The sequence below is a fragment of the Cetorhinus maximus genome, chromosome 21 (assembly GCF_964194155.1).
Source record: "Cetorhinus maximus chromosome 21, sCetMax3.hap1.1, whole genome shotgun sequence".
NCBI classification, from domain to species: Eukaryota; Metazoa; Chordata; class Chondrichthyes; order Lamniformes; family Cetorhinidae; genus Cetorhinus; species Cetorhinus maximus.
The window spans coordinates 91,475,706-91,482,348 of NC_135899.1; the positions used below are offsets into that span (position 1 = coordinate 91,475,706).

A 6,643-nucleotide genomic window follows, 5' to 3' on the forward strand; every position below is an offset into this window, starting at 1 on the left:
TTATGCCCCCTGGTCCTAGACTCTCCCACAAGGGGAGACAACTTCTCAGCCTCTACCCTATCAAGCCCTTTTGTTTCAATAAGGTTGCCTCTCATTCTTCTAAACTCCAATGAGAACAACCTACTCAACCTCTCCTCAAAAGAAATCCCTCCATACCCGGGATCAACCTAGTGAACCTTCTCTGGACTGCCTCCAATGCCAGTATATCTTTCCTTAGATAAGGGGACCAAAACTGTTCACAGTATTCTAGGTGTGGCCTAACTAGTGCCTTGTATAGTTTTAGCAAGATTTCCCTATTTTTATACTCCATTCCCTTTGAAATAAAGGCCAACATTCCATTTGCCTTCCCTATTACCTGCTGAACTTGTATGCTAGCTTTTTTGTGATTCATACACGAGGACCCCCAAATCCCTCTGTGCTGCAGCTTTCTGCAGTCTTTCTCCATTTTAATAATATTCAGCTCGTCCATTCTTCCTGCCGAAGTGCGTAACCTCACATTTTCTCACATTATATTCCATCTGCCAAGTTTTTGCCCACTCACTTAACCTGTCTATATCCCTCTGTAGACTCTTTGTGTCATCCTCACCACTTGCCTTCCCGCCTATTTTTGTATCATCCGTAAACTTGGCGATAGTACATTCACTTTCCTCATCCAAATCATTAATATATATTGTAAATAATTGAGGCCCCAGCACTGATCCCTGTGGCACTCCACTAGTTACAGGTTGCCATCCTGAAAATGCCCCCCTTACCCCAACTCTCTGTCTTCTACAATATTGCTACAACATCAATGCTAAACAAGTGCCATACAAGCAAAGCAGAAATAATGATGCAGCAGGTTCTGCTGTCAATTGTTACTCTGGGATATTGGGCACAAAAAAGCACAAATGGTGGGTAATTTTTTTTAGTTCGAGGGCCTTGTCTAATTTTGACTGAAAACTGGCACAATAATTCTGGCCAGGTGGTAGGCAGCATGGTTTCCAATATGAATCCTCAGTCAGAGACAAATTTGGCAAAATCCCCCAAGGTGCCAATAGCAAAGGTCATTTAAGAATTATTTATCTTTCTGGCAACCAAATCTTTTCAACAAAAATAATAAATGCTTGTATACATTATATACAGTATTATGATTATTTTCAGCTAATGAATTGTGACAAATACTCAGCTAGTTAGCAAATCTGATATTGACATGGTGTTTTTAAGCTGCAATTTCTGATATTTATCTTTGACCACTTTGCCTCAAGTGATGCATGTAATTCTCAATAATAAATGGTTAACCATATGTTACAAAACAATTACATCATTATGTGATTCAGATTGTAAATATCAGAAGTAAAGGTCAAGTAGTTCTAATCATCTGAATTTTAGGATTTATATAACTGGTTTAATTTTAATTGTTGCCATCTGTTATCTTATGCAATGCATATAAACAGCATTGATGTAACCTCTGAACAAATTCTATTGTACACAAAGAAAGAAAAAACATAGTTCATTTCCTTCACCCAATAATTTTTATCCTTCCCAAATATGGAAGAGTAATCCTGACTGTACAATTCCCTTTATCTAAATCAGTCAATTTGTGTTTATCAATTTTGGCATTATGAACCATTGCAGTCTGCTTAAACTCACAGCCATGGAGAAAAAAGTTAGGTTAACCAACACTCATTTTCTATAAGGAACTTTATAACCAACTGATTAAAGTGCCCTTCCCATGGTATTTATCCATAGAAGAGCAGGAAATGTAATGCTGCCCTTGTACCTCCTCTCTCCTCACTGTCCAGGGCCCCAAACATTCCTTCCAGGTGAAGCAGTGGTGTATGTGTACTCCTGTCAATCTAGCATACTCTACTCTCTGTCCACAATGCTGTCTGCTCTACAATGGGGATACTAATTACAGATTGGGTGACCACTTTGCAGAAGATCTCCACTCAGTCTGTAAGCACGAACCTGAGTTTCCAGTGGCCTGTTGTTTTAATTTTCCACCTTGCTCTCACGCTGACATTTCTGACCTCAGCTTCTGTCGTGTTCCACTGAAGCTCAATATAAGCTCGAGGAACAGCCTTCTGGACTCAGCACTGAGTTCAGCAATTTCAGATTGTAATTCTGTTCCCTATTTTGCTTCTTTTTCTTTGCATGTTTCAGTCTTAATCTTAAAGGATGGCAGCTGTTCATTACCTCTGCCATTCACGTCTCCCCTGGATGTATCCTGCGTTTCTTTATTTGTCCCATGGGCTCTGTTATAAACTCTGCACTAATTTCAAATGGGCTGGTTGAGCTCGGGTTTCCCACCTGTTTGATTCACACCCCACATTCGACCCACCCCATCCCACCCCCAATCGCAACCTCCCCGCAACCCCACTAGCGCCACCCCCACCCAACCCCTTCCCTTGCCAGCAAAAAAGGGATATGACAGAAACTGGGGCAGGACTTCTGTATCTGGGTCTCCTCCATCACTTTTAAAGGTCTTCAGAGTCGGCCCAACTCTGCAAAATCTGGCCCCTCCTCTGGACATATCTTTACACTACACATAATCACTCCCTTTGACCTTATACCACAAAACCTTTTGTCATTTAAGCTCTCCTACCCTCTACTCTCTCACAGAGCTTCCCTTTTGTTCTTCTTCCCACCATTTCATTTGTTCATTACTCATTTCTATGTTTTCTAAATTCCAATGGAACATCACAGACGAAGCTCTGGTAAATCTCTCCTGCATCATTTCCTACATTACCCAGTGGCTACACCTCAAAGCGTACTCCATTGGCTGTAAAGTGCCTTGGGATGTCATAAAAGACACTATATAAATGCAAGTCCTTTCTTTTAATTTCATGGAAAGGAGGTAAGGGTTACTCCTGATAAATATAAACCTGACCAAGCCTAATTCTCAACCGATTATAGTCAACCTCGTTGTATAAAATTGTCCAATTATTTGTTATATGTTCAGAATATTAAATATAGTCCAACGCTGCCAAGTTGCAGAGAGAGATCGTAGCATTTCCAGAAGTCTAATCATTTCTATGTAAATCTGCTATTTAGTTTAGACTGAGTTGCCGCCTGATTGCTTTCATTGTCTGTGGTACAAAGATTTACAAAATTGGCTATTTTTACTCACAATTTGTAGAAATCTTAATAAAACACATTTCAGCCTCAAGCATATAATTGCTAATACAAATTCCATTCCATTCATTAACTTTACACTGCTGACAATAATCTGAAGTACCAACAATGCAGCCAGACGTGGAATATACTTCAAAACCCAAAGGTCTCTTCGCAAGATCTCCTCAAGTCATTAACTCACCCTTGTTCTTTCTCACGAGATCATCCCTGAGTTATTGTGCTCTCCTGGATTTATGTCCAGTGCACTTTATTTAAAAAAAACAGCAATCTATAGGACCTAAAAGCAAAAAACTGCGGATGCTGGAAATCCAAAACAAAAACAGAAACAGAAATACCTGGAAAAACTCAGCAGGTCTGGCAGCATCGGCGGAGGAGAGCACAGCTGACGTTTCGAGTCCTCATGACCCTTCAACAGAACTAAGTAAAAGTAGGAAAGGGGTGAAATATAAGCTGGTTTAAGGGGGGGCGGGGGTTGTTGGGACAAGCAGCCAGTAATAGGTGGAGATAACCAAAAGAAGTCACAGACATAAGGACAAAGAGGTGTTGAAGGTGGTGATATTATCTAAAGGAATGTGCTAATTAAGAGTGGAAAGCAGGACAGATAAGGTACAGATAGCTCTAGTGGGGGTGGGGGAATACTAAAAGTGCTAAAAGGTAGAGATAAACAATGGGTGGAAATACATTTAAAAATAATGGAAATAGGTGGGAAAAGAAAAATCTATATAAATTATTGGAAAATACAAAAAGGAGGGGGAAGAATCTATAGGACCTGTTACTTTCAAACCAGTTACCTGAAAAAGAAAACATTAAAAGTGATCTTAAAGTCACTTTTAATTAAATTGATTAAAGTTAAACTGTTTTCTGAACTAGATAATCATGCGTCTAGATAATCATCTGAACGAGATAATCATTTTGCCTGCTATTTGGTTGTAGTTTAGATACTGCAGTTCTCATTAGCCCTATACCTTGCACCATATTTCTCCAGGTGCCAAGAAGCTGCTGGAAACGTACGTCCTCAAAGAGACATTGATCAGTTAAACGTTTTGACTAGTAAAGGGCTCCACCATGCTCCATGCTAATCTTATTCCTTGTTGGTCCTTAGTCCCAGTAAAGCGTCCAATACCGGAACACGCAGTAATTGCCAGGAAATGAATTTCTCCAATTTCAGCCATCCCCTAATTTGAAGAATGAAAAGGCAACATGACAGTATGTGAAGTTGGCAGTATGTAAAGCTCATAGATGCTTTCACTGGGGGTGGTGGTGGGGGGGAGGAGAGGGGGGGTTGCTGGGGGTCGGGGCCGTGGGGTGGGGGCGTGGAGGGGTGGGTGGATGGTGGGGGCGTGGGGGGATTGTATTTATATAGCTCCTTTAATAGATTAAAGCAAACCAAGGCGCTTTACAGGAGTATTCTGAAACAAAATTGAACAATGAGCCACATAAGGCGAAATTAGGGAAGATTGGTCAGAGGTAGGTTTTAAAGAGTGCTAAAGGGGAAAAGACAGGTAGAGGAGGAGAGGTTTAGGGAGGGAATTCCAAGGCTGTTTGACAGGAGTGGTACAAACCAGAGGGAGACCACAACAAATGGGAGAGAATTTTTTTACGAAATGCATAAACAATAATACATGAAAAATATTTGACTTACTTTTTTCCCGTTCCTTTCTTATATAATCAGATTCTCTCAACTGTCTACTGTTCTGTAGAGTAATTCCTTGCACAACATGTTTGAAGGGTGGATCGGGTCAACTGAATGGAAATTCCACTCAGTTCACAATGTCAGGAGTCATTTTATCGGCCGATGTTCAGTGTGGGCTTTTTGAATGTTTAGGGCACGCGTTTTCAAAGCTGTGCTCTTCAAAAGGAAAACAACCATATTCTGATCTGTGTCAGCCACAGCATCAGGAACTGGAGTGGCAGCAGCATCAAGGACCCATGGTACCAGAGCAAGAGCTCACAAGGGTCATACAGCCCACTGTTGTGTGAGACTGAAGTGAAAAATGTTGCATGCCTGTCAATAGCATTATTATTGGGAAATGAGATAAGTTCACAGATTTTCAATGGCTTTATTTAATGAAAAAGTATAGTGGACTGGATTCAGTTTTGTACCCTTACCACACGCGAGTAATGGACTAATTGTGGTCCTTATATTTTTTATGCTTCAATGCCCAGAAAATGAATCAATTACAAAATCTGTTGCAGAATATCTTAAAGGTACTTTATTTAAGAACATCTTTTCTAGGAGTTGTAATGTTTGCAACAAATTCCACAGTGAAGCGAACTGCTTGTCAAAACCATATTATTAGAAGTTTTATAAACGTGTGAAATAAATGTGTATTGGCACCGAATAGTTACATAGAAACACATTCCAAGGAGTTAGTTTCAAAATCTAAACTTAAATGTTGTGAATTCTTGCGTCCACTGCAATAAATGTCTAACAAACCTATCTATATTTAGGGTAGTCATTAAATGCTCCCATAATTTATTTTCCTAATTATACTTTTTAAGAGTCAATGATCTAAATTTTGAAATAGCCTGGGTATGAGATTGGATGTTGGAAATTTGTGTACAATGATAATTGCAACCAACTTGAGGCTGGCATAACTGAAAATTGGGCAGCCTGTGGATTGGGTGGTACGGCTTCAGTACACAAATTCACAATTATCAATTTGCGTGGCATGAAGCATTAGTTAATTAAAAAGACCCGCTCGGAAGACTTTATAAAATCTAGGCTAACACTTTCATTCTTTTCTGAGGGATGTGCAATTCTTTGAATGAAATATTAAACCAATGCTTTGTCTGCCCTTTCAAACAGACATAAAGAATCCGATTTCACGGAAGAGCAGGGGGAGATCGCCGCAATGCCCCAGCCCAGTATTTATGCCTCAATCAACATCACTAAAACAGATTATTTGGCCATTAGCCTATTGTTTTTTTCGGGAGCACCAAGACAATCACCAGCAGCTCCAAAAACCAAAAATTGTGCTTCCGAAATCGCTTGATATCGATTCCACACAGACAAAGCGTGGGCGCCTCGTCCAGCTGTGTTTCCTACCTCACAGCCACTGCCCTTCAAAAGTACCTCATTGGCTGTAAAGAGCTTTGGGACCCCCCCAAGGTCATGAGTGGTACGAGAGGAAGACGAGCCTTACTGAAACAGACTTCAGATATAGTGTCGAAAGAAATATTTAATATATTTTATATCATGCATCTGCTTAGGTTTTGAAGCATATAATTCTATATCGCCATCTTTGGATTGTATACATGAAAAGGTGCATGTTTATTGATACACCTTCCAATAAGTCCACCTTTATTCCCCTGGAGCTTTCACACTTGTCTTGTTCAAACACAATCATCTTCCTGTAACTACAGATCAAAGCGTTCTTACATTTATCTTGTATCCATAGCAACAGCCCTCACCAAGCCGGAGCGGCACACAATGGTTATACAGCCAAAAATTGGAGATTTTTCGACAAATATCTGTTAGACTGTCACACTGGCCAATTTAATCACATCCTGGCAATTCCAGCTTCCG

General features: G+C 40.2%; 1 non-coding gene across 1 annotated transcript; it reads right to left on the reverse strand.

Moving 5' to 3' along the window:
• Positions 1–6,046: 6,046 nt before the first annotated feature.
• On the reverse strand, positions 6,047–6,184 carry LOC144696183 (U11 spliceosomal RNA). The gene has a single exon (XR_013580099.1). It is a non-coding gene; the product is annotated as a U11 spliceosomal RNA (small nuclear RNA).
• Positions 6,185–6,643: the final 459 nt, after the last annotated feature.